General features: G+C 37.2%; 1 protein-coding gene and 1 pseudogene across 8 annotated transcripts in view; both read left to right on the top strand.

Moving 5' to 3' along the window:
• ZNF148 (zinc finger protein 148) overlaps positions 1-26,857 on the top strand; it is a 149,732-nt gene that overhangs the window by 17,939 nt on the left and 104,936 nt on the right. For 5 of the 8 annotated variants that reach the window (XM_008950534.6, XM_055110370.3, XM_055110371.3 and 2 more), the window contains exon 2: positions 26,102-26,185. The gene's annotated coding sequence lies outside the window, so the exon portion shown is untranslated. The remainder of the gene's footprint in view (positions 1-26,101; positions 26,186-26,857) is intronic. The other 3 variants (XM_008950536.7, XM_055110372.2, XM_055110373.3) reach the window with 1 other exon arrangement.
• LOC134729903 (dnaJ homolog subfamily B member 6-like) lies at positions 364-26,101 on the top strand (annotated as a pseudogene).

The following is a 26,857-nucleotide window of genomic DNA, read 5'->3' as shown; positions in this document are numbered from 1 at the left end:
GGACTGTGCGGGCTGTGCGGTTGGTGGCTGTGGAACAGCGAAGTGGAGCTGCGTGGTGGCGGGTGGGCTGCCGCCCGCCTGGGTCCGTGCGCTCTTGGCCCGTGGCTGGGCGAGTGGGCGCTCCCTGAAGTGAGCAGGCCCTGGAAGCGGGGGAGGACGGGCTTTTGCCCACCGTCTGGCGAACCCCGCACGCCTCTTTTTGGGGGGGTGTGTGTGTGTGTCCCGCACGAGTGTGCCTGTATGCAGGGACCAGCACCTTCCATGACTTCCTTTTGTGTGTAAGTGCGTGCGTGCGTGCGTCTGTGCGCGTGCGCCCCTCTGCAGGGAGGAGGAGGAGGAGGAGGAGGAGGAGGAGGAGGAGGAGGAGGAGGAGGAGGAGGAGGCGGAGGCGGAGGAGGCGGAGGAGGCGGAGGGGCGCGGAGAAGCTGGCGCACTTGGGGCCTCGGCGGAGTCGTCTGCGGCGGCCGGACCTCCCAGATACCGCGCCTTCTGGGCCTGCCCCGCTGGCGCAGTCAGGACCCCTTCCCTCAGCGGGATGGGAAACTTTGTGAGTGGCTTCTCCGCAGCCACTAACAAGTGTCCGCCAGACAGCGGGGGGGCCGCCGAAGGCTGATGATGGACACCCGTTTTTCTTCTTATTCCTCTTTTACAAATCTTCTGTTGAACTGCATTGTGTTTACAGTTTCATGTCTGTGAAAAGGTCAGCAGGTAACTTGCTTTACTAGACAGCTTTTTACTGGGTATTAAGAGCAAAAAATGTACACCTGTATCCTTATATTTAAAAACCCTGCCTGTCTAGTGGTAAGAACAATCCTAAGACCTTTCCAGAATTGGGCTGTGGGGCAAACTTTTGCTCTCCAGACTTTGTGAAACACCTTTTACGATGCCAGGAAAGAACTACTTGTGCAGTAGAATGAAAGCTAGAGTTGGAAATGCAAAAGTTGAAGTTCTTTCCAACAGCTTGCATTTAAAACAGCTTTTTGTTTTATATAATAATTGTGATTTGTTGAGTTTGCATGAAGAATTTTGCAAAATTAGGCATGGTGTGATTAAACAAGAGCGTTTCTTAATTTTATAGAGGGCAGTGGTAAAGGCACCACTCAGTTTGGAAATTTCAAGTATGTTGAAATGTTGCTATAAATAAAATCCTGTTCAGATATTTAGATTTAATAAATCTAAAAATATATTTGCAGTTGTCCTTTGGGTGCAGGAGGAAGTCCTGGGTTTCTCTGTGCTTGTTTCTGGGCAGATTTTCAGTATTGTTAGCATGATACAGGTATAGAACCTTAACCTGAGTAAATAATTTGCTTGAGATTACCAGTCTGTTTTGGAGCTGGAATAGACTCTGGGTCTCTTATGCCCAGTCTGGTGACCAATCCCAGAATAGACTAAGGAAACTGGGTGTTTGTCTGTTTGGTGGAAAATATGGCTAAGCCAAAAAGTGAACGTGTGAACGTTTACTTTTCTGTTAAAACATTTAAAAGTAATTTCTCCACACTGGATTTCTTTGGCCTTTCTTTAAAAACAGAGGACTTGAGGATATTACCCAGTGGTACTTCTAGTGGGATTTGTACCACATTTACATTTGATTACAACAGGCAGATGCTTATGGTTTTTAACGGGGGGAAGATATGTTTTTCATGCGAGTGTTCTCAGTGGTTAGAATAGGGAGTAAGTAACTTGAGCACTTTTAGCCTCCTTGAAATGCTAGGGAGAAGAGGAATTAAGTTAATGTCATTAATCTCTGTTGAAAACGTTTGGACCTCTTTATTGAGGATTCTTTACAAGGCATGGATGGAATACCTATGGATTTCCCCATAGCTTATATACTTTTATTCTCATTGTTACTACATTAGCCACACACAACAATATTTAATTAATGTTTTCATTAGGCCTCATACAAGAGGGTACCTTTTTCTAGTATGTGAGTTGCAATTTTTTTTTTTTTAAATAGAGACTGGGGTCTCACTGTGTTGAGCAGGCTGGTCTCAAACACCTGGCCTCAAGCTATCCTCCTGCCTCGGCCTCCCAAAGTGCTAGGATTACACATGTGAGCCACTGTGCCCAGCCCGACCTTTTGTTTTGCTGGAAAACATTCCTGTCTTTTCTTATGCCATTCCTCCTATATCACAAAACAAAAACAGTCTTCTTCTTTTTCCCTTGTCTGGAAACCCTGGACATTTTAAATCGAATGCAATAGTTCTCAAACCAGAGGTGATTTTGTCAAACGTCTGGAGACATTTTTGGTCAGCACGCCGAGGGGGTTCCACTGGCATCTAGTGGGTAGATAAACCTCCTACAATGCATATGACAGTCCCCATGACAAAGAAATTATCCACTGCAAAATGTCAGTAGTGCTGATGTTGACAAAACCCTGATCTGATGTACTGAGAATAACATTCTCCCAAATGATTTAAACCTATGAAAGTTATTTGTAATCTAATTGATATCTCTATATCATGTATATTATAAATCTTTTTCCAATGTTGTCATTAGAATGATCATGGGTCAAAGGTTATGAAGTATATATTAGAACATTAGAACACAGGATTGTGGAGCTGGAAGATTAACAAGTGTAACTCCTTCAGTATGTAGATGAAGACATTGAGTTATGGAGAGATGGTGACTTACCCAAGGTTGGACAGATAATGCAGAGCTCAGGTCTCTTATTACCTCTACTTCTTAGTTTAAATCATTGCTGAGGGAAAGGGTGTGGCATCACTTTTGCTTGATACAGATAAATTTAATCAAATTACAATGTTAAATAATCGCATTGTGAGAAATATTGTCTTTCAGTGAATTAGTTACTTTTTCAGATTCACACATATTTTTGAATTCTTCAGCATGGTGTTGTTACCACTGTAAACTTTTCAGTGGTTGCTTTTTAAGAAAATGTCTGAAAAATTTAAAAAGACCACATACAATTTTTAAAACAAAACAATTAAAGTTAGTTATGATAGCTTAGGCAAAATTTTGAATGCAAACTCAACCAGAATTACTGAAACATCTTAGGGTATCTTGAACTTAACACATTTGTTCTGTTGTGTGAGGATCACTAAAGTGGTGAATTATTGTGCTGATTGTAAACCTGTTATAGCAAGACCCCCTAGTTAATTTTAGAAAAAGATAACTGGAACCTTCAGGTGAAATGTAATTGGGGAAATACAAATTGGATATTTACATGAAATATTTTCAGATTGCTTAAGCAGTATCAATGGGGTTCTTTTTTAAATTAATTTTTTAAAGAATTGGGCAACAATTCCATAAAATAGAATAAGTGTTCCCTCAATGGGGTTCTTTTATATTTAATTTTTTTTCCTAAAAACAAAACAAAAAAAGTGAACTGAGTTTTCCAGGCTCTGAATGTCTGAGTATGATTTGTGTGGCCCCAGGAGCAGTGAACATCTCCAAAAAGACAATATGAGCAAAGATTTCCTTAAAAATTTATATATGACATTGAAATTTAAAAAAATTTTGAAATTTAATATTTAAATTTTATGTAAGAAATTTATTTAATAGAAAAAACTTAAAATGCATATTAGCATAAAGAAAAATGGAATCAAGAGAAACTGCTTTTAATATTTTGGTATATGGCTTTCTTATATTTTTATTAACCTTTTATGATGGAAAAACATAAATGATGAAAAATAGAATATTATGAACTCTCATATAGCAATTAATGGCTAAGCTTATGTCATCTGTACCTCCACTTTACCCCTCTCTCCTCTCTCTTTTTTTAGTTTCTATATAGAGATGGGGTCTTGCTATGTTGCCCAGGCTGGTCTCAAACTCCTAGGCTCACGTGATCTTCCCGCTTTGGCCTCCCAAAGTGCTGGGATTACAAGCATGAACCACTGAACCTGGCCTCACATGTTAATTTTTTTTTTTTTAACTTTATTCTGGGCTGTGCACAGTGGCTCATGCCTGTAATCCCTACACTATGGGAGACCAAGGCAGGTGAATCTGTTGAACTCAGGAGTTCAAGAACAGCCTAGGAAACATGGCGAAACTCTGTCCCTACTATATAAAAAAAGGAAAAAACCTTTATTTTGAAAAAATTATAGACTCACAGGAAGTGGCAAAATTAGTACATAGTCCTGTGTACCCTTCACCCAGACATCTTAATAAAGTTCTAGTAAGACATCAAAACTAGGAAATTGACATTGGTATATTACTGTTAACCACACTACAGAATTTATATCATTTTCACTGCTTTTTAAACCTGCACTTATTTTTGTGTGTTCACAGTTCTAGCAATTTTATCCCATATATAAATTCATGTAACTACCACCAAGACCAAGATCCAGAACTATTGCATCATCACAAAGGAAACTCCTCTTGCTATCCCTTTATATTCCCACCCCATTCCAACACTCCTCCTTGTACCCTGGCAAACTGTTTACTATCTATAGTTTTGTTCTTTCCAGAATGACATAGTTTGTTTATGTATGTATACTTTGTATACATACTTTGTTTAGCCATTCACTTGTTAAAGAACTTTTAGTATGTTGCAGTATTTTGTTATTATGAATAAAGAGGTTATGGACATTTGTGTACAGCGTTTTTTGTAAACAAAAGTTTTCCTTTCTTTGAGATAAATGCCCAAGAGTGGGATTGCTGGGTTGTATGGCAAGTACAGGTTTAGTTATTTAAAAAACTTCCAAACTGCTCAAAAATCAGTTGAACATATTTGTATTGGTCTGTTTTGGGGTTCTGTATTCTCTTCCATTGATAAGTGTGTCTGCCTTCCCTCCAGTACCACGCTGTCTTGATTATTATAGCTTTATAGTGAGTCTTATCGAGTAGAGTGCCTCCTCTCACTTCATTCTTCTCTGTCAAGATTGTTTTAGCTCTTCTGGTTTTGTTGCCTTTCCATATAAATTTTAGAATAATCACATCTGTATCTACAAAAAAAATCTTGCTGGGAGTTTGATAGGAATTGAATAAACCTATAGTTGAATTCGAGAAGATCTTTTTTTTTTTTTAATATAGAGGTCCTTCAGTCCATGACCACAGGATATTTCTCCGTTTACTTAGATCTTCCATGTTATTTTGAAGCAAATTCCAGCCATCATATAGTTTTCCTTAAACAGTGTTATTGAGGTATAACTTATATACCATACAATTCACCCACTTAAGCTATACAGTTCAGTTGTTTTCAGCGTACAGAGGCATACAGCCATCAGCATAATCAATTTTAGAACAGTTTCATCACCCTAAAAAGAAACTACCCATTAGCAGTCAATTTCCATTCCCTCTTCCTCCCCGTCCCTGGCAACTACTAGTCTACTTTCAGTCTCTAGGACTTTGCCTGTTCTGGACATTTCATATGAATTGAATCATAAAGTAGATGATCTTTTTTGTCTGGCTTCTTTTACTTAGTGTAATGTTACATGATGTAGCATGTGTCAGCAGTTCATTCCTTTTTATTGCTGAATAGTAATCTATTATATGGGTTTACCACTTTTTTTTGTATTCATTCATCAGTTGTTGGGTTGTTTCCACTTTGTTTTTTTTTTTGGCCATTGTGAATAATGCTGCTGTGAACGTCCATGTGCAAGTTTTTATGTGAACATTTGTTTTCATTTCTTTTGTGTATGTGTATGTAAGAGTGAAAAATTGCTGAGTCATGTGGTACCTCTGTTTAACCATTTGAGTAACTTCCAGACTATGTTTCAAAGCAGCTTTACCATTTTACATTTCTATCAGCAGTATATGAGGGTTCCAGTTTCCCCATATCCTTGATAACACTTCATACTGTCTTTTTGATTATAGCTATGCTGGTGGGTGTGAAGCAATATTTCATGGTTTGATTAGCATGTCTCTGTTGGCTAATGCTGTGGAGCATCATTTCATCTGCTTATTGGCCATTTGTATGTATTTTTTGGAGAAATGTCTTCTGATCTTTTGCCTGTTTTTTAGTTGGGTTGTCTTTTTATTGTTGGGTTTTAAGAGTTCTTTATATGTTCTGGATGTTAGACTTATCAGGTAAATGATTTGCATATATCTTCTCCAATTCTGTGGGTTGTTTTCACTTTCTTGATAGTGTCTTTTGAAGCATAACAGTTAAAATTTTCTTATTGTAATAAAAAATACATAATATGAGACCTATCCTTTTAACAAATTTCTAAGTGTGCAATACAGTATTGTTAATTATAAGCACAATGTTGTACAGCAGATCTCTAGAACGTTTTCATTTTGGATAGCTTAAACAATACCCATTGAATAGCAACTGCGCTTTTTTTTTTTTTTTTTTGAGAAACAAGGTCTCACTCTGTGGCCCAGGCCGGAGTGTGGTGGCACGGTAACAGATTGCAGTCTCAACCTTCTGGGCTTAAACAAGCTTCTCGCCTCAGCCTTCTGAGTAGCTAGGACTACAGGCACCTGCCACCACACCTGGCTAATTTTAAATTTTTAAATTATTTTTGTAGAGACTGGGTCTCATTCTGTTGCCCAGGCTGGAGTGCAGTGGTGCAATCACAGCTCACTGTAGTCTCGACCTCTTGGCTTCAAGCGATCCTCCCATCTTGGTCACTCAGAGTGCCGGGATTACAGGTGTGGGCCACCACACCCAGCCTCAACTCCTCATTTCTACCTCCCCTCATCCCCTGGCAACCATTGTTTTACTTTCTGCTCCTATGAGATTGACTACTTTATCTTAAATCCCTCATAAAAGTGGAATCATACAGTATTTGGCCTCCTGTGACTGGCTTGTTTCACTTATAATGTTCTTAAGGTTCATCCATGTTGTCAACGTTATAGAATTTCCTTCTTTAAGGATGAATAATGTTCCATTGTGTGTGTGTGTATATATATGGACTGCTGCCAGTCAGAGGCCTGTTACAGATTGGGCTGCACAGCAGGAAGTGAGTGGCAGGTGAGTGAGCATTACTGCCTGAGCTCTGCCTACTGTCAAATCAGCAGTGGCATTAGATTCTCTTACATTCTCTTAGGAGCGTGAAGCCTATTTTTAACAGCACAGGTGAGGAATCTGTTTTACATGCTCCTTTTGAGAATCTAATGCCTGATGATCTAAGGTGGAACAGTTTCATCCTGAAACCATCCTTGACCCATTGAAAAATTGTCTTCCATGAAACCAGTCCCTGGTGCTAAAAAGGTTGGGGACTACTGCTGTAGTTAACATGAGTGCAAATATTTCCTCAAAAATCCATGGTGGTGGCTCACGCCTGTTATCCCAGCACTTGGGGAGGCCGAGGCCAAGGCAGGTGGGTCATTTGAGGTCAGGAGTTTGAGACCCACCTGGCCAACATGGTGAAACCCTGTCTCTAATAAAAATACAAAAAAAAATTAGATGGGCCTGGTGACACATGCCTGTAGTCTCAGCTACTTGGGAGGCTGAGTTGGGAGAATCACTTGAACCCAGGAGACGGGAGATTGCAGTAAGCCGAGATTGCACCACTGCACTGTAGTCTGGGTGACAGAATGAGACTCTGTCTCAAAAAACAAAACAAAAAAACCCAAAACCCATTATCAATTCTTTTGGATAAATATGCACAAGTGGGATTTCTGGAACATACAGTAGTTCTATTTTTAGTTTTGTGAGGAACCTCTGAACTTAAAAAAAAAATTATGCACCATTTTGCATTCCTATGAACAGTACACAGGGTTTACAATTTCTCCATCCTTGCCAATACTTGTTATTGTTATTTTTGGATAATGGTTGTTCATACAAGTTCATGTATCTTTTTGGTATAATGATTTCTTTCTTTTGGATATACATCCAGTAATGGGATTGTGGGGTCAAATAGTAGCTCTGTTTTAAGTCTGTTTGTTTTTTGAGACAGGGTCTGGCTCTGTCATCTGAGCTGTAGTGCAGTGGTGAGATCATAGCTCACTGCAACCTCAAACTCCTGGACTCAAGTGATCCTCCTGCCTCAGCCTCCTGAAGTGCTGGGATTACAGGTGTAAACCACCACATCTGGCCTGTTTTAAGTTTTTTGAGAAATCTTGAAGTTGTTTTCCACAGTGGCTGAACTAATTTACATTTCCACCAGCAATATTTAAGTGTTCCCTTCTCTTCACAGCCTCACCAACATCTGTTAGTTTATGATTTTTAATAATAGCCATTCTTACTGGTGTGAGATGGTATCTCATTGTGGTTTTGATTTGCATATTCCTGATGATTACTGATGGTGAGCATCTGCTTATATACCTGTTGGCCTTGTGTATGTTGTCTTTGAATAAATATTTTTTCAGGTCCTTTGCCCATTTGAAAAGCAGGCTATTTGTTATTTTTTGCTATTGAGTTGTAGGAGTTCCTTGTATATTGTGGATTTTAGCCCCTTAGCAGATGTGTAGTTGCAAATATTTTTTCCCATTTCATAAGTTGCCTGGTTGCTCTGTTGATTGATCTGTTTGCTCTGCGAAGCTTTTTAGCTTGATGTAATCTCACTTGTCTGTTTTTACGCTTGTTGCCCGTGCTTTTGGTGTCAAATCCTAGAAATCATGGCTGTGCCATGAAGCTTTTCTCCCATGTTTTCTTCTAGGAGTTTTACAGTTTCAGGCCTTATTAAAGTTTCTAATCTATTTTGAGTTGACTTTTATGTATGGTGTAAAATGAGGGTCAAACTTCAATTCTTTTTCATATAGCTGCCCAGATTTCCCAGTACCATTTATTGAAGAGACTGTTCTTTTCCTGTTGTGGATTCTTGGCACCTTTCTTGAAGATCAGTTGCCTCTGTATGCCTGGGTTTATTTCTGGGCTTTCTGTTCTGTTCCATTGGTCTGTATGTTTTGTTTTTATGCCAGTACCATACTGTTTTAATGTGTTTTGAAATCAGGAAGTGTGAGGCCTTTAGCTTTGTTGTTCTTTTTCAAGATTGTTTTGGCTACATTCGGGGGCTTTTGTGGTTCTGTTTGGGTTTTAGGATTGTTTTTGTATTCCTGTAAAAAATGCCATTGGGATTTTCATTGAGATCGTATTGAATCTGTACATCGCTGTGAGTAGTATGGACATTTTAACATTAAGTCTTCTAATCCATGAACATGGGATGTGTTTCCATTTATTTGTGTCGTCAATTTCTTTCATCAGTGTTTTGTAGTTTTCAGTGCATACAAGTCTTTGCCTCCTTAGTTAAGTTTAAGTATTGTTTTTGATGCTGTTGCTGTTGTATAGCTTTTTTTTTTTTTTTTTTTTTTTTTTGAGACAGGGTCTTGCTTTTTTTCCTGGGCTGGAGTGCAGTGGTGCTATCACAGCTCACTGCAACCTTGGCGTCTCGGGCCCGAGTGATCCTCCTGTCTCAGCCTCCTGAGTAGCTGGGACTATAGGTATGCGCCACCACACTAGACTTTTCTTCTGACACTTTTGAAGCTTCAGCTGTTACTTATAGGTCTTTAATTCATTTAACTAATTTTTTTTTTTTCTTGGAAACAAGGTCTTGCTCTGTCACCCAGGCTGGAGTGCAGTGGCACGATCAAGGCTCACTGCAGCCTTGATCTCCCAGGCTCAAGCAATCCTCCAGCTACAGCCTCCCGAGTAGCTGGGACTATGGCACATGCCACCACGCCCAGCTAATTTTTGTATTTTTTTTTTGGTAGAAATGACGTTTTGCCATGTTGCCCAGGCTGGTCTCAAGCTCCTGGGCTCAAATGATCCACCTGCGTTTGCTGGGATAACAGGCATGAGCCACTGAGCCAGGTCTTTAATCCATTTAGAGTTAATATTTGTATATGGAATGATGAAGGTATCCAGTTTCATTCTTTTGCATGTAGATATTCCTTGGTTCTAGCACTGGTTTGTTGAAAAGACTTCTTTCTCTACTGAATTGTCTTGGTGTCAAAAAATTGGTTCACTTAGCCTGGTGCAATGGGCACACTCCTGTAGTCTCAGCTGTTTGGGAGGCTGAGATAGGAGGATCTTTGAGCCCAGGAGTTCGAGTCCAGCCTGGGCAACATAATGAGACCCCACCTCTATAAAAAGAATACATAAAATTAGGAGGCTGAGTCAGGAGAATCACTTGAACCCAGGAGGTGGAGTTTGCAGTGAGCTGAGATCGTGCCACTGCACTCCAGCCTGGGTGACAGAGTGGGACCCTGTCTCAGAAAAAAAAAAAAAAAAAAAAAATACATAAAATTTAACAAAAAAGATTGACCATAAATTTAGTTATTTAAGTCTGGACTCCAAATTCTATTCCTTGATCTATATGTTTATCTTCATGCCAGTACCACAGTGTCTTGATTACTGTAGCTTTGTTAGTTTTAAAATCAGAATGTATGCATCCTTTAACTTTGTTCTTTTCTTTCAAGATTGTTTTGGATTTTCTTGGTCCTTTGCAATTCCATATGAATTTTAGCATTAGTTTGTCCATTGCTGCAAAGAAAGGTTCTGGGGTTTTGATATGAGTTGCACTGAATCAGTAGGTGATTTGGTGAAGTATTTTCCTCTTAACAATATGAAATTTTTCAATCCATGAACATTAGATGTTTGTTTAGGTCTTTGTTAATTTCTTTCAGGGATGTTTTGTAGTTTTCAGTGTACATGTCTTGTACCTGTTTTGTTAAATTTATTACCAAGTACTTTATTTTTTCCTGCTATTATAAGTGCTTATGATTTTCTTAATTTTATTTTTGAATTGTTCATTGCTTGTGTACAGAAATATAATTGATTTTTGTAAATTTTGCATCCTTGGTGAACTTGTTTATTCTAGTAGCTTTAGTGGATTCCATAGGGTTTTCTATATATATGATCATGTCATTTGGAAATAGAGACAGTTTTTTTTCCCAATATTAATGGCATTTAATTCAGTTTTTTGCTTAATTTACTGTAAATTAAGCAAAATTTACAGTAAGTTTTGGGGATTAGTTCATTCTCACACTGCTATAAAGAAATACCCAAGACTGGGTAATTTATAAAGAGGTTTAATTGGCTGGGGAGGCCTGAAGAAACTTACAAATATGGCAGAAGATGAAGGGGAAATAAGGACCTTCTTCACATGTTGGCTGAAGAGAGAAATGCAAGTAGTGGAAATGCCAGTTGCTTATAAAACCATCACATCTTTTGAGAACTCATTCACTATCATGAGAATAGCATGGGGGAACTGCTCGTGTGATCCAATCATCTTCCTCCCTTGACATGTGGGGATTACAGGTCCCTGTCTTGATATGTGGGGATTACAATTTGAGATCAAATTTGGGTGGGGTACAGAACCAAATCATATCATTTACCTTGCTAGAACCTCTACTGTAGTGTTGAATAGAAGTAGTAGCAAGAGTAGACATCCTTGTCTTCTTTCTGATCTTAGGGGGAAGCACTTATTATTTTACTTTTGAATATGATATTAGCTTTGATTTTTCATAGATGGCCTTTATCAGGTTGAGGAAGTTCCCTTTCCTAGTTGGGTGTTTTTATTGTGTAAATGGTGTTGTATTTCATCAAATGTTTTTCTTCATCTAAGATGATCTGCCAAAAATAAAAGTTTTTGGACTTTGTTCTATTGATGTGGTGTATTATATTGATTTTCAAATCTTAAGCCAACCTTGCATTTCTGAGATAAATCCTACATGGTCATGCATAATCCTTTCTATGTGTTGGTAGATTTGGTTAGTATTTTGTTGAGGATTTTTGCAGCTACATTTGTAAGAGTTATAGGCTTGTCATTTTCTTTTCTTGTGATGTCTTTGTCTTGTGTTGGTAACAGTAATGCTGATCTCATAAAATGAGTTGAAGAATATTCTCCCCAAGTTTTGGGAAGAGTTTGTGAACAGTTGGTATTAATTCTTCATTAAATGTTTGGTAGAATTCACCAGTGAAGCCATCTGAGCCTGCAGGGTTTTTTTTGTTTTTTGTTTTTTGGCAGCAGTTGGGGGGGGGCTTTTAAATTAAGAAGTCAGTTTTATTTAATGGCTATGGGGTTATTTATATTCTCTGTTTCATCTTGGTTGTGTTTTGCTAATGTGGTTTTGTGAAGTTGGTGTCAAATTTAAGAGCATAAAATTGTTTGTAGTATTCCCTTATATTCTTTTAAAACTGCTATAGGATCTGTACTGATGTCCTGTTTCATACCTGATGTTTTGTGTCTTCTGTTTGTCTTTTGTTGTTGTTGTTGTTGTTGTTGGTTTTGATAGAGGCTTACAAATTTTTTGCTTAATTGATTTTCTCTATTTTCCTCTTTTATTTCTTTTAATAATTCCTTCCTTCTTGCTTTGGCTTCATTTTGCTCTTTTTTAGTTTCTTTTGGTAATTCAATTACTGGTTCGACATCTTTCCTCATTTCTAATGTAAGCGTTTAGTGCGTCTGATTGTTGTTAGCTGCATCCCATGTATTTTGATGTGTGTTATGTTTTTATTTTCATTTATTTTTATGTATATTTAAAAATTTTGAGACTTCTGTTTTCATCCATGGACTTTTTAAAAGTGTGTTGTTTATTGCTCTATTTAGAGATTTTCCTGTTGTCTTTCTGTTACTGATTTCTAGTTACTGGTTAGAAAATACACTGTTACCATTTCAGTTCTTTTAAGTTTTTTGAGGTTTGTTTTATGGCCTTGGTGAATGTTCCATGGGTACTTGAAAAAAATGTGTATTCTGCTGTTATTGAGTGGAATATTCTCTACATATGTCAAGAAGACCATGTTGGTTGATTGTGTTATTAATGTAGCCACTCTGCTTTAAAAAATTTATTGTCATGTCTTTCCATTCTTGTGCTTTTAACTTGTTATGTTGCTGAATTTAAATTTCTTGCAAGCAACATATAATTGGGCCATTAAAAAAAAAATCTACTCAGGCTAGCTGAGAGGAGATCCAGAGCCCAGAGCATCCAGGCCATTGCCCCACTTCCCCTGTGTCCCATCGCCTGCCACCTGCATCCTCAGTCCTCTTCCAACTATCTGCTAAAACATGATGGATTACTATGAAGTTCTAGGTGTGCAGAGACATACCTCACCCAAGGATATTAAAAAAGCATAATGGAAACTGGCACTGAAGTGGCACCCAGATACCTGAGAATAAAGAAGAAGCAGAGAGAAAATCAAAACAAGTGGCTGAGGCATGTGAGGTGCTGTAAGATGCTAAAAGATGGTACATCTATGACAGCATTAAATGGTGGCAAAGAAGGATTAAATGGTGGAGGAGGAGGTGGAAGTCATTTTGACAGTCCATTTGAGTTTGGCTTCACATTTTGTAACCCAGATGATGTCTTCAGGGAATTTTTTTGGTGGAAGGGACCCATTTTTATTTGACTTCTTTGAAGACCCTTTTGAGGACTTTTTTTTGGAATGGGGTCCCTGAGGAGGCCAAGGGACAGAGTCATTTTTTCCACATTCAGTGGATTTCCATCTTTTGGAAGTGGATTTTCTTCTTTTGATACAAGATTTGTTTCATTCAGGTCACTAGGTCATGGGGGCTTCACTTCATTCTCTTCCGTGTCATTTGGTGGTAGTGGGATGGGCACTTCCAAATTGATATCAGGTTCTTCTAAAATGGCTAATGGCAGAAAAATCACTACAAAGAGAATTGTTGAGAATGGTCAGGAAGGAATAGAATTTGAGGAAGATGGCCAGTTAAAGTCCTTAACCATACAGGGTTAGGAGCAGCTGCTGCACTTGGGTAACTCAAGTAATTTAATGCGTGCATTTAACAGAACTGTTAAACTATAACAAGCACCATTTGAAGATTAACAGGAACATTTTTTTTTGAACATTTCAAATGAACTCAACTTTCAGTATAATTGTACCAAATCTAAAGTATTTATAGACAGCTCAACAGAGTCCCCATTTGTCATAGACTTCTCAGTTTATTGTTGGTGTGTCCGGAGTTGGTTCCTGTCGGTGGGTTCGTGGTCTCTCTAACTTCAAGAATGAAGCCATGGACCTTCGCGTTCAGTGAGTGTTACAGCTCTTAAAGATGGCACGGACCCAAAGAGTGAGCAGTAGCAAGGTTTATTGTGAAGAAAGGACAAAGCTTCCACAGTGTGGAAGGGGACCCGAGCGGATTGCTGCTGCTGGCTGGCGTGGCTAGCTTTTATTCCCTTATTTGTCCCTGCCCATGTTCTGTTTCTGTGCTATCAGAATGCCCTTTTTTCAATCCTCCCTGCAATTGGCTGCTTTTAGGATTCTGCTGATTGGTGCGTTTTACAGAGCGCTGATTAGTGCATTTTGCAGAGCGCTGATTGGTGTGTTTTACAGAGCGCTGATTGGTGCATTTTACAATCCTCTTGCTAGCTACAGAGTGCTCATTGGTGAGTTTTTACAGAGCGCTGATTGGTGCATTTTACAATCCTCTTGCTAGCTACAGAGCACTGGTTGGTGCATTTTACAATCCTCTTGTAAGACAGAAAAGTTCTCCAAGTCCCTAGTCCCCAGGAAGTCCAGCTGGCTTCACCTCTCATTGGGACCACATAATAGGACCTTTTTTTTTGTCTTTAAAATTGTAAATCTCTATGTGTACTTTGCATTTTTATTAAATGTACTCCAAGGTGAGCCTTGACACGTCAGTGGTAGGAAAAGATTGCATACTAAAAAAAACACGTAAAAGCATGGATCTACTTTTCCATCGTGTTTAAAATGTGAGTCATGTAGTGTTAGTCTGCTGTGAAGTTAGCATAGCCAGGATGAATCTTCTACAGAAATCGTTACATTTCTGGTTTAATATAAATTAAGAATTTTTCTGGTAGTGCGTGAATGTTTGTTTCCTGTCTTCTTGCAGATTACTAGAACCTTTATTTAGGATTCCATCTTGACTTATTTATAATGTTGTTTTGAGTCTATCTCAGCTTTGTAGTGGCTGCTTTGGTTATTATATGCATACATGACTTAGTCTACTAGTATCAACTTTTATACTTCAGCAGAAGTGTGGAAACCTCACTTTTATTTTACCTTTCACCTTCTCCAATTTTAAATATAATTGTCTTGAGTATCAGATGGTGTTATAACTTTTGTTTCCATCATGTAATATGATTTATAAAACTAACCAAGAAAAAGTCTTGTTTATACCTATATTTCTGTTCTTTCTGTTGTTTCTTCTTTGATATTTCAACATTCCTTTTTAAAAAAATCATTTTCTTTATGTTCAGCAAATTTTCTTCAGCCAGTCTTTTATGGATAGGTGTGCTAGAGACTTTTTTTTTTTTTAACTTCATTTGAGAATGTACTTTTATTTCCTTATTATTTCTGAAGGGCAGTTTCACTGGATATAGAATTCCCAGTTGGCAGTTGCATTTTTTCCAATATTTGAAAAATACTGTGCCACTTTTATTTTTGGCCTCTGTGGTTTGAGATGAGAAATCTGGTGTCATTTGAATTGGTGTTCCCTTATGGGTAATGTGTTGTTTCTCTCTGGCTGCTTTCAAGGTTTTTTTTTTGTCTTTAGTTTTTGAATGTTTAATTATGATGTTAGAATGAATTTCGTTAGGCTTATCCTCTTTGTATTTGCTTAGCTATTTGGATCTGCAAGTTAGTGTTCCTAAATTTGAGTACGTTTCAGTTATCATTTCTTCAAGTAGTGTTTGAGCCCCACTCCCTTTCTTCCTTCTTTATGAAACTTTGATGGTGTGAATGTTGGATTTTTTTTTTTTATTGCCCTGTAGTTCCCTAAAGCTACTACTTTTTTCAATTTATTTTCTTCTCTTGTTCAGATTGGGTGAATTCTACTTTTCTGTCCTCAAGTTCAATGATTCTCTTCCCCATGATTTCCATTTTCCCCCCCCCGAAACAGAGTGTGGCTCTGTCACCCAGGCTGGAGTTAGTGGCACGATCTTGGCTCACTGCAGCCACCACCTCCCAGGCTCAAGTCATTCCCCTACCTTAGCGTCCTGAGTAGCTGGGACTACAGGTGTAAAGCCACCATGTCTGGCTAATTTTTATATTTTTTGTAGAGATGGTGTTTCGCCATGTTGCCCAGGCTGGTCTTGAACTCCTAAGCTCACGTAATCCACCTGCCTTGGCCTTCCACAGTGCTGGGATTACAGGCACGAGCCACCATGCCTAGCCCATCTCTGTGTTTTTATTGAGCCCACCTTAAAAATTTATTGTACTTTTTAGTTGTCTTAATTTTTTTCTTTTTAGTTTTTATTTATTTGCTTATTTATTTTATTTACTTTTTTTTCTAGGCAGGAGTGCAGTGGTGTGATCACAGCTCACTACTGCTCTGACCTCCCAGGCTCAAGCAATCTTCTTACCTTAGCCTGGCAAGTAGCTGGGACTACAGGTGTGTGCCACCATGCCCAGTTAATTTGTAAATTTTTTTTGTACAGATGGGGTCTCACTGTGTTGCCCACGCTGATCTTACCCTCCTGAGCAGAAGTGATCCTCCTGCTTCATCTTCCCAAAGTGCTGAAATTACAGGTGTGAGCTACTGCAGCTGGCTTTGCTTTTTTTTTTTTTTTTTCAAATTTTTCTGTAGTAGGTATCTGAAGACTATGCTTCTTTTTTTAATAACTTCTGTTTCTTTGCTGAGATTTTCCATTTTTTCACTTATTTCTGGATAATGTATAATTGTGGAAACATTTTTATTATGGCTGTTTTTTTTTCACTTGTTGCAGTAGAATTTGTTAATATATTGTTGAAACTTTTGCTTAAAAATTCTTGTCAAATTCCAACATCTGATTTACCTCTACTTTGGCTTTGGTTGATTTTCTTTTCTCATTTATGGTATGATTTTCTTAGGTGTTTTTTGTTACATCATGGACATTTTATCTGTTACCTTAGGAGGCTCTGGGCCCTATTTAAATTTTTATTTTAGGAGTGGGCTGTGGTTCTAGTGGCAGTTTAATTTTTAGAGACTTTGCAGTCTACTTGGTTTGTTTGATCCTACTGGAGCTCCCACTGGAAGGGGTTTCCCCATGCTGGGTTTCTGATTGTCTACAGATGGGAGAGGATTATGGTGGGACCCACCTACTGGTCTCTTCTTTTCTCGCCTGTCCTGGTAACTTTGGGCAAGTGAAGAGGTTCTTGGCCCAACCTGAGCCACTTGCTATGGCTAGGTCCCTGAATTTCGCCTACTTGCCTCTCTATCTCTAGGTGGAAAACAGCCTCAGGCCAAATAGGGAAGAAGAGTGCTTCCTGTGGTCTTTATTGTCATTTGGGCTTCCAGTTGATCTCCTTCTCCTGATGTTTTCAGGACAACATCAGAGAGTTGTTGCCATTTGTTTTGGCGGAGGAATGTGACTATCTGAGCTGCTTTCTGTTGCTAGATTGGTGGTTGGGAAATGCCAGGTCTGGATTGTCTTCTTCTATTGGGTGTGAGGACATGAAACACTCTGCTGCTCTTTTGTTTCTCCGTTCCTTGGGTCCCAAATTGGTTTACTGCCTTTTTACCACTTTTGGATTTTCCTTTGCTTGTTATTTCAGTGGTTTACAGTTGTGCTTCGTGAGTAGGGGCAGTAGGAGAACAGATCTAGGCTATTTTATCTGAACTGGAAGTTGAAGTCCCTGTATCATCTCAATCCAGGCAGTTATTTCAGCATTGAAAATAATGGTATATATTGTCTACGGCCATACCACCCTGAACGCACCAGATCTCGTCTGAAAATAATGGTATATAATTATGTGCTTTGTGAACTTAAAATTTATTTTTAATTTTTAATTTTTGTAGGTACATAGTAGGTGTATATGTTTATGGGGTACATGAGATATTTTGATACAGGCATAATATGGTTATGGGGCATCCATCTCCTCAAGCATTTATCCTTTGTATTACCAACAATCCAATTATATTATTTTAGTTATTTAAAAATGTACAGCCTTGTTTACTTCTAAGCATTATATAAAATGTGTGCTTCACTTATAAACCACACTATCTGACACTCAGAAGGTTTTTGTGAGGTCAGTCATATCCAGCTCAAGAGGTTGCTAGGGAATAGATGCATACTGTTTTACTGTGTGTCTACACATAAACAGAATTTTGTTATTTAGTTAATTAAAGTGAGTTTTTGAATTCTGAGCATTTTCTTCAAAGATGTGTTTAATAGATTGTACTTAAGATGTTTCAACTATTCCCGTAATACGTTACTGCATTTTAGCACTCTTAAACATTTTTCAAAAAAAGACTGAAAATCTTGTATTATGCAACTGATTTATTCTAGTTAATAGATTGGAAAAGGTAAGATAAATTGTCGTGCTTTTACATTGCCTAGTTTTCCAATGGAGAATAAATTGGCCCAAAATAAGAACATGTTCACCATACATTAATAGAAGCTAGTGTTTCTGGCTGGGGATGGCGGCTCACACCTGTAATCTCAGCAACTTGGGAGGCTGAGGTGGGAGGATCACTTGAGGGTCAGGAGTTTGAGATCAGCCTGGGGAAATGTAGTGAGACTGCATCACTAACAACAACAACAACGGAATCACTGGGCTCCTTTGCAGCTACTTCTTAGTATTCTCTAATTGATTCTTATGGCAAATCTCAGTTTTCCTAATCAGATTAAAAATGATTCCCTTTGCTCAGTGACTGTATGATTTCTTTTATGTTTAGGCACACCTCTACATTGTGTTCAGTGCCTAGTGTAATTCTGGGCATGTATTCTAGACAGAGTAGATCCGATTGGTTCTGGCATTGAATAAGGTGAAAAATATCAAAAGATGGACTGGAAATGGAGTATGGCTTTTTGTGGCCCACTTACAAGTTTTTAAATGACCATATTTAATTATATTTCATATTAAAACTAGTAATTCCATTCCTTCTTGTTATTTTTGACTTGTGATAGTTTTTTTTTTTTTTTTTTTTGAGACAGGGTCTCACTCTGTCACTCAGTCTGGAGTGCAGTGGCACAATGTCGGCTCACTGTGACCTTTGCCCCCCAGGCTAAAACGATTCTCATGCCTCAGCCTTCCAAGTAGCTGGGATTACAGGCGTGTACCACCATGCCTGGCTAATTACTTGTAATAGTATTTTAACATGTTTTTGATCACAAAGAATTGACACTTTAAAAATCAAAGTTAAATGAAGTGTTAAACTTTAATTTTTAAGTGGGCATTTCTATATTCTTTTCTAGGGTTCCCTTCATTATTACAGTAACTTTATGTAATAAAAATGATGAGTTTTCTGATTGTGTACATATGTACCTATCATTGTAAATAGCATCTTCATTTCAAAATTTATGTCTATTGGTGTTACATTGAACTTTGAAGATGTTTACTTTTTTTTCTGACTCCTAGAATATTGCTAAGAGTAACGTTAAATATATCTTAATTTGAAAATGACCTTACCTGTGGTGTTATGTTAGAGTAGACATTTATTAGGAGGTGGAGGATCTGGTTGATGGCTTTTGTTTTTGATTTGGAGACAGGGTCTCACTCTGTTGCTCAGGCTGGAGTGCAGTGGTGCAATCCTAGCTCACTGCAGCCTCAAACTCCTTGGCTCAAGTAATCCTCCCACCTCAGCCTTCCTAGTGTCTGGGTGGCATGCACCACCATGCCTGACTAACTAAAAAAAAATTTTTTTTTTGTAGAGCTGGGGTCTCACTATGTTCTCCAGGCTGGTCTCAAACTCCTGGGCTCAAGTGATCCTCTCACCTTGGCCTCCCAAAGTGTTGGGATTATAGGCATGAACTGCTGTGCCTGGCCTTAGTTGAAGTCCTTGTCTTGCCACTAAGATGGTGTGTAATCTTCGTTACTTAACCTCTTGAACCTGTTTCATCATCTAAAGAACTGAGACAAACAATAATACTTGCTCAGGTAGTTGTGTGTGAGTGTTTAGGGGGTGGGGAATGAAATGTCGCATGTGAAAGCGCTTTGTAAACTCTAAAGTACTTTATCAGAATATGGTGGTTTCATCTTTGAGAAGATTGTTTCAGAGTTTGCCTGGGTGATCTTGATCATCATAGTACAAAGTGTATCATGATTATTTACAAAATTAATGTTTATTCAGTAAAAACTTATGTAAGAATTAAACAGCTTTTCCTTAAGTTTGGTGGCTTACTAACCTTAAAAACTCATTTACATTATCTGGGGAAGGATTACATAGTTGCTTGTTAGTGCAGCAGCCTCACTGTGATAGGTTAGTTTTGGAATGTTTCTTCTGGAAGCAGGTGATTTAGATTTAAAAGTTCTATCTCTTTAGTAGTTTAAAGTTTATAAAATGCTTATTTTTGTAGCATTGTTTATAACAATGCTTTTGTAGCATCACTTTTTCTAACATAGATGGACAGTTGGTTTCTTGTTTGACAAATGTGTATTTGTTAGTTGATTTGAAAAGGTCAAGGGTAGGTGAAAATTTTCACTTGATGGCTTTATTTTACTCATTTTGCTCAGCCAGCTTCTATATATCTGAGTGCTCCTTTGTAGGATTTTCTTTTTCAGCTAAGTGCAGTAACCACACTAATTGCAAAGTTTTAAAGATTTTTGGCTTGATTTTTTTTTTTTTTTTTTTTTGTGAGAGTAGAAATGGAAAATGGCTTAAGAAGGGTGATTTCTGGCTGGGTGCAGTGGCTCACACTGGTAATACCAGCACTTTGGGAGGCCACGGCGGGTGGATCATGAGGTCAGGAGATCGAGAACATCCTGGCCAACATGGTGAAACCCCATCTCTACTAAAATACAAAAAATTAGCTGAGCATGGAGGCATGCGCCTGTAGTCCCAGCTATGTGGGAGGCTGAGGCAGGGGAATCACTTGAACCTGGGAGGTGGAGGTTGTGGTGAGCTGAGATCGTACCACCGCACTCCAGCCTGGTGACAGAGCAAGACTACATCTCAAAAAAAAAAAAAAAAAAAAGTGATTTCTGGGGTGGTTGGTTTGAGTTTATTGGTTGGTTATCCTTGGGATAGATATGGTTATGAAAAATATACTATTAGGCCATTCAGATATCATTTAGTTCAAAATATATAAAGTATAACTCCTTAGAGGGAATCTTAATAACTTTAAATTTGAAAGCAGTTACTATAAATTTAAAGAACACATACGTCTGTTCTTTGCATTGTCACTCTATAGAGATTCAAACCAAATTCATAGAAATCTCTTGCCTGGAACAAGTTTTTATTCTTTTTAAAACATCATTCAGAAAGGCTCATTAAATCATAAAAGTAAGAACTAATTTAAAAATATAACTTGACTAATGTGTAAATGTATAATGTGTAAAATGTGCTCTAGTTAAAAGATGCTAAAGGACTGTAAGCATTTTTAGTTTCAGATTCTTATGCCATGTGTGCTGTAATTTATCCTTTCATTGCTTTGGGCTTTTGATTTAAAGGGCAGAGGTAGCCTTTTTATTTGGTAGTGCTCATGGGAGCATAAACAGTTAAAAATGTGTAAGCATTACACGTTTCATTGAAACTTTAAAAATGATTTTCTAGAAAGATTACCTTAATTAACCAAGAACTATGTTCTTTATCAATGAATGGCTTTTCAAAGGATGATCATACTTAGGAGTAACATTAAGGTTTTATTTATTGCTTCAGAAATTTATATTCTTGACAGAATTTTTGTGGGAGTTTCTTCTAACACATCTCTTATCTGGATCTTGCTACGTTAATTCATAAAACTTCATCTTTAGCAATCTTACTTTTCTAGGCAAAGATGACAGTTAAAACATAATTTGGTGGGCTAAAAGTATACTCTGCAAACAACATAAAGATATACTTTGAAAATACTGTATCAGTAGAAACTGTCTACATGAAATGTGAAATATTTGAAAACATGAAATGTGAAATATTTGAAAATATGAAAGAAGCTCTTCCTATCTGTTGCAACGTGCATGCAGTTTTTGTAGCTTTTCTGAAGGAGTACTTCTGAAATTTGTTACTAGCATTATTTTTAAACACAGAATGGAAATTAAGTTAGATTGGACTAACCTATTTATGTTGCTAAGAATTACCATGGTGCATTTGATACAGTGTTTGATAAAGTTTATAGTGGACTTATCAATAGGTTGAATCTCTTTATTGTTGAGACAGTCAAGTCTTTTTCTGGAAATTCTAGGTAAGGTAATGTTGCCAAACCCCATTTAGGCTGGTTTTGAGACCAAGTTTCGCCATTTTATTAGGTTTATGTGACCTTGGGTGACTTTTCTACATGCCTTTGTTTTGTTATCTGTGATTCCATAATTAGAAAGAGAGTGTTGTATGGTGGTTAAGCTTCTAGAGCCTGATTTCCTGGGAGGAAATTCCAGCTTTACTAATAATTAAAAAAATACTGAGTCTCTTATGTGTAAGGCACTGTTTTAGGCACTGGGATATGTCAGTGGATAAAACAGACAAAAATTTCTTCTCTTGTGGAGCTTATAGTTAGGGCAGAAAAAAACATGAATAAGTCGGTTGTGTAATATGTTAGGAGGTGGGCAGTACTGTGCAAAATGTATAACAGAATAAAAGGGGGATTGAGTGTATGTGGTGGGATGTTGCAATTTCAAATGGTGTGACTGGAAGAGACCTCATTAACAAGACTTTAGCTAGACTTGTAGTAGCTAAAGGATTTAGTTACGAGGATCTCTCAAGGAAGAGTGTTCCAGACAGAGGAACAGCCACTGCAGTAGATTCTGCTGTATGCTGGAGATTCTGCGACAATAAGGAGGTCAGGTCACTGCTGCTGGAGTGGAGTGAACAAGGGGAGAGGCTAGAAAATGAGGTCTGAAAGATGAGGGTGGGTGGTGGTGGAGGTGGTCGTTGATGGGTGGGGGATAAGCACAGGAGTGCATGTAAGGCCTTGTAGACCCTTATAAGGAGTTCAGGTCTGCCTCTTACTACTTTTGTATTCTTTGGGAAATTATATAACCTTTTAGTTTTGTCATCTGTAAAATGTGAATAATAACAATACTATCTCATAGGTTTGTTGTTTTGATTAAGTGATTTAATACCTGTAGTGTCCTAGGAACACTACTGAGCAGAGTCCAAAGCATATATTCATTGCTTACATATTGCATATATTCTTACATGTGGAATCAACATTAAGAGATCACCTTCTTCCTTTTCTTTTGAAAAGGTAGCAAAGGGAGAGTTAATTGCTCCCTGCTTTGATTTTTCTATGATAAATTTCTTATGCTTCAATTATATCACATTATTATCACAAACATTTACTCTGTATGTGCTTATCATCCTTGCTAAATTATGAATGCCTTTGGACAGAGACCAGGGTATTTTATTATGTCTTAGGAATCTTAATGTGTTGTAAAAATATATCATGTGATAAAAAATGTTGACTGAGTTAATGACAAAAATGTTGGCTTAATTAATAAATTGGACCACCTGCTAGTAAGTATATTGGAACATTGCCAGTCTATCAAAACTAAATAGCGGAAGGGTGGTAGCTAACGACTTCTGCAAAATACTTGTGCATTTTATTTCTGTGCCATAATTATTCAAATTGGTATTAGTAGAAAATTTCCTTAAATATTATATAGGTATACAAGTTTGTACCATGTAAAATGAAAAGTCTTTATGTATATTATTGTGTATCTATTAACATTTGCTGTCATTGGTTGATAGGAAACAAATACTACCTTGATTGATAGCATAGATACAATAAAACTCCTACCTTAAAATACAATAGTTCCCTACTTAACAGTGGTTTGATTTAGGATATTTTGACTTTATGATGATGCAAAAGGCATAGGCGTTTAGCTATAGGCATAAACTTGTGACCTATTGGGACATAACCTCATCATAAGTCAAGGAATATCTGTATATTTTTAGTCTTAATCTGTTTATATCTGCCCAAGTGTTTATAATCAAAGATTATTTAGCCAGAAAAATGTTAAAAGAATTGCTAAGGAGGAATATTCACTGACTGCTGAAGTGGGGGAGTAGGGCAAGGAAAGAGGAAGATCTGAACTGACTTGGGTGGTTGTCCAAGTAATTTTCTATCTGTCTTTTTGTATTTGCATGGTTTCCGTTTCCATCTTAGTAGGTTCTCTTCTCCCCATTCTTGGTTGAGAGGAGTGGAAGAGAAGAAAGGGGGATAGAGGCTTGAAGAAATGAAATTAGTAGATGATGCTAAATGAATTACGGTTCCAGAGACAGACTATGTGACAGGTGACTTGGGGGAAATTGTGGGTTTCCATGGTAGAGGAGTGGTTGTGTGGGAAAGACATTCCAGAATTTCTGTTTATAAATTTATACTTTGAGATTATATTATTTTGTGTGTATGCACATTTCCTTTTCCTTCTTGCTTCACTATTTTATTTTTGTTTTCTTTTTACATATCTAAGTTATATTCTGTGATGTGTAGCTGCAGTAATTTAGTGCTTTCAATAAAATGTGATGCAAGAAGGTGAGTATGCTTTTTGTGAAAATGTTTTCAACGGAATGTTAAGATTTCAAAAACATTTGTCCAGTCTATAGATGTTACTAGCTTATGATGAGATGTGTAATAATATCCTGATTGTGGATTAGATACATCACATCAACTTTTAAAGACTCACAATGTTAAAATGCATAATGTGAAGACATTTTTTTCCCTGTCTATAGGCTTTGCAGTGTCCTTTTCTATTCAATTTTATTCTTGTAATTAGCAATTCTAAAAGTTGAATATAGTAATGTATGTAGCAATATGTGTACAGAATATATAATATTCTAATAGAATAGTGAACAAGCAGTGTAATGCAGAAACAGTTGTTAAAAGAAGAATTTTAGACAAATTAAATTTAGCAGAGTGTATCTGTGCAAAGAACTATTCATGAATCAGGCAGCACTCTGAACCAGAAGAGGTTTGGAGAGCTCCACCCAGCAACATAGGCAGGCAGTATTTATACACAGAAAAAGCAAGTGACAAGCAGAAATAGCTTGATTGGTTACCGCTTGGCATTTGCCTTATATGGACATGGTCTTATCAGGTGGCAGTCTGTAATTGGTTGAGGCTTGGCTACTGTGATTTGCTGAGACTCAGCTACTTGTTACAAAAATATACTCTTAAATTAGGTAGCAGTTTGTTTACATAGTAAGTTAGGTTTAATTGGCTACCTAGAGAAGCAACTTTAAACCTAATTTAATTTAACATAATTTAGCTTTACTTTACCCATTTTTAATAGTGTCTAACAGTAGTATAGTTTTATAGCTTTTATTATCCTTTTGGTACTATTGCTATAGGAGTATGTACTTAAAATAACTTTGCATAGTTGAGAGGAATGACATGTATATGCTTTTGAATGCTTGGCTGCAAAACATTGAGGCAGGCAATTAGGAGCTTAGTAGAAATCAAGTATTTTAAAATAGATTTTTTTTGTTTGTAACTACCTCAATAACAAAGCTACTGACTAGCTAAGTACTGGAAAATTCTAAATTATCAGAAAGACTGTACTGTTTGTAGTTCTTGATAAAGCATATGTAAATACAGCCTTGAATTGATGTACTTGGTTATTTTCTAGAGATTATCAATTTCTAGAAAATATTCTGCTTTTACATTTATGGCTTTTATTGATGTGCAAGGTATTTATGGATCCCTAAACTTGTATTAGGACTGTTACATAAAATGCTTTATCTATTGTTTCTGAATAAAATTATATTTGGCTTGTTCTTTATTTCTGATAATTCAACTTTCAGTCTTCATTACTTTCATTTAATATACCTCGGAAAAATCCCAGTTACATGAATAAAGTGATCTGTGGTCGGCATCAATGCAGTACCAATGTGGAATGTTAATTTTCTGTGTTAGTCTCTGCTAAAAGGTTAGTTATAGCATGATGTTTAAAAAATATCGATGGACCATTTTAGCATTATTAAATACCTTTTGCTTTGAACTTTTAAAATGCTGTTTGTGTTTTCAAAAACTGCATCCTTAATATATTTAGATTTTTTCAGCTGAGGGAAATGTTACTGTAAGAGTTTATCAAGAAATAGTGCTATATGAGTGTTGGAGAGTATCAAAATATGATTTTAGTGAAACACATTTGTGCTTTCCTTCCTATGTTATGATATTTAAGATGATAGTCAAGTTTATTGTCCTGACTTCAAAGAAATCTTAATCCTTCACTGGAAGTTAAGTTTGAAAAAGTCCAATTTGTATGTGAGTCATTGTTGTGATATCATTTAGCATTTGATGGCTCATTGCACTCAGACTAAGTGTTAGTTGTTACTAATTTTATTTACTCTAACGTATCTACCATGGAAAGAATTTTGGTAGACTTAGGACACTTAAATGTAACAGTTTTACCTGACTTCTTTAAGACTATGTTTAATCCTGATTCTTTTGGGGGTTAACCTGTATTTGTGTACTTTTGTAGGATAGAGGGAGGAGGAATCAGCAGCTTGGAAATTCAAGCACGTGATCTGGCGGGATGGGCGTTTGCCTGACGTATTTAATGGAGGTAATTCAGCATTCTTTGAGTCAATCTTTAATTTTTACCTGTAATGGATGCCCATGTTACTACACATACTTACAGTAACTGTTGGGTATAAGTGTGCATTTATGGCCAATATCTTTTCTTTTTATATTCATATAAATAACATGGTATCACTATTATAAATATTATAAATAATATGTAGATATGGACATATGTACATAGAAAAGAACATTATTAATTTTATAAGATGAAGTCAATTATCTTCTCTTAAGATTACTTGCATATCTTCTTTTAGGCCTCATTTCCTTTATGTTAGGAAGGCAAATGATGTTGGTGCATATATTAAACCTATGCTTTTATCTTTCACACAACATGAAAGAAGATATCTAACAGTTTTCAAGGAGTTTACATATATGTCAGTGGCACATACTCATGTCAGTTATTAATGATCATAAAAATTCTTCTGTTTGTTGTATTTTTAATTTTTAATTTTTTAATAGAGACAGGGTCTTGACTATGTTGCCCAGGCTGGTCCTCAACCCCTGAACTCAAGTAGTCCTCTTACCTCAGCCTCCCAAAGTGCTAGGATTACAGGTGTGAGCCACTGTACCCAGCCTGATCATAAAAATTCTAAAATTTCTCTGTGCATTTTAAAATTTGTTTTTTGAGAATTTTTTTTTTTTTTTTGAGATAGGG

This window comes from Pan paniscus, chromosome 2 (assembly GCF_029289425.2).
Source record: "Pan paniscus chromosome 2, NHGRI_mPanPan1-v2.0_pri, whole genome shotgun sequence".
NCBI classification, from domain to species: Eukaryota; Metazoa; Chordata; class Mammalia; order Primates; family Hominidae; genus Pan; species Pan paniscus.
This window is presented reverse-complemented; position numbering and strand designations above follow the sequence as displayed.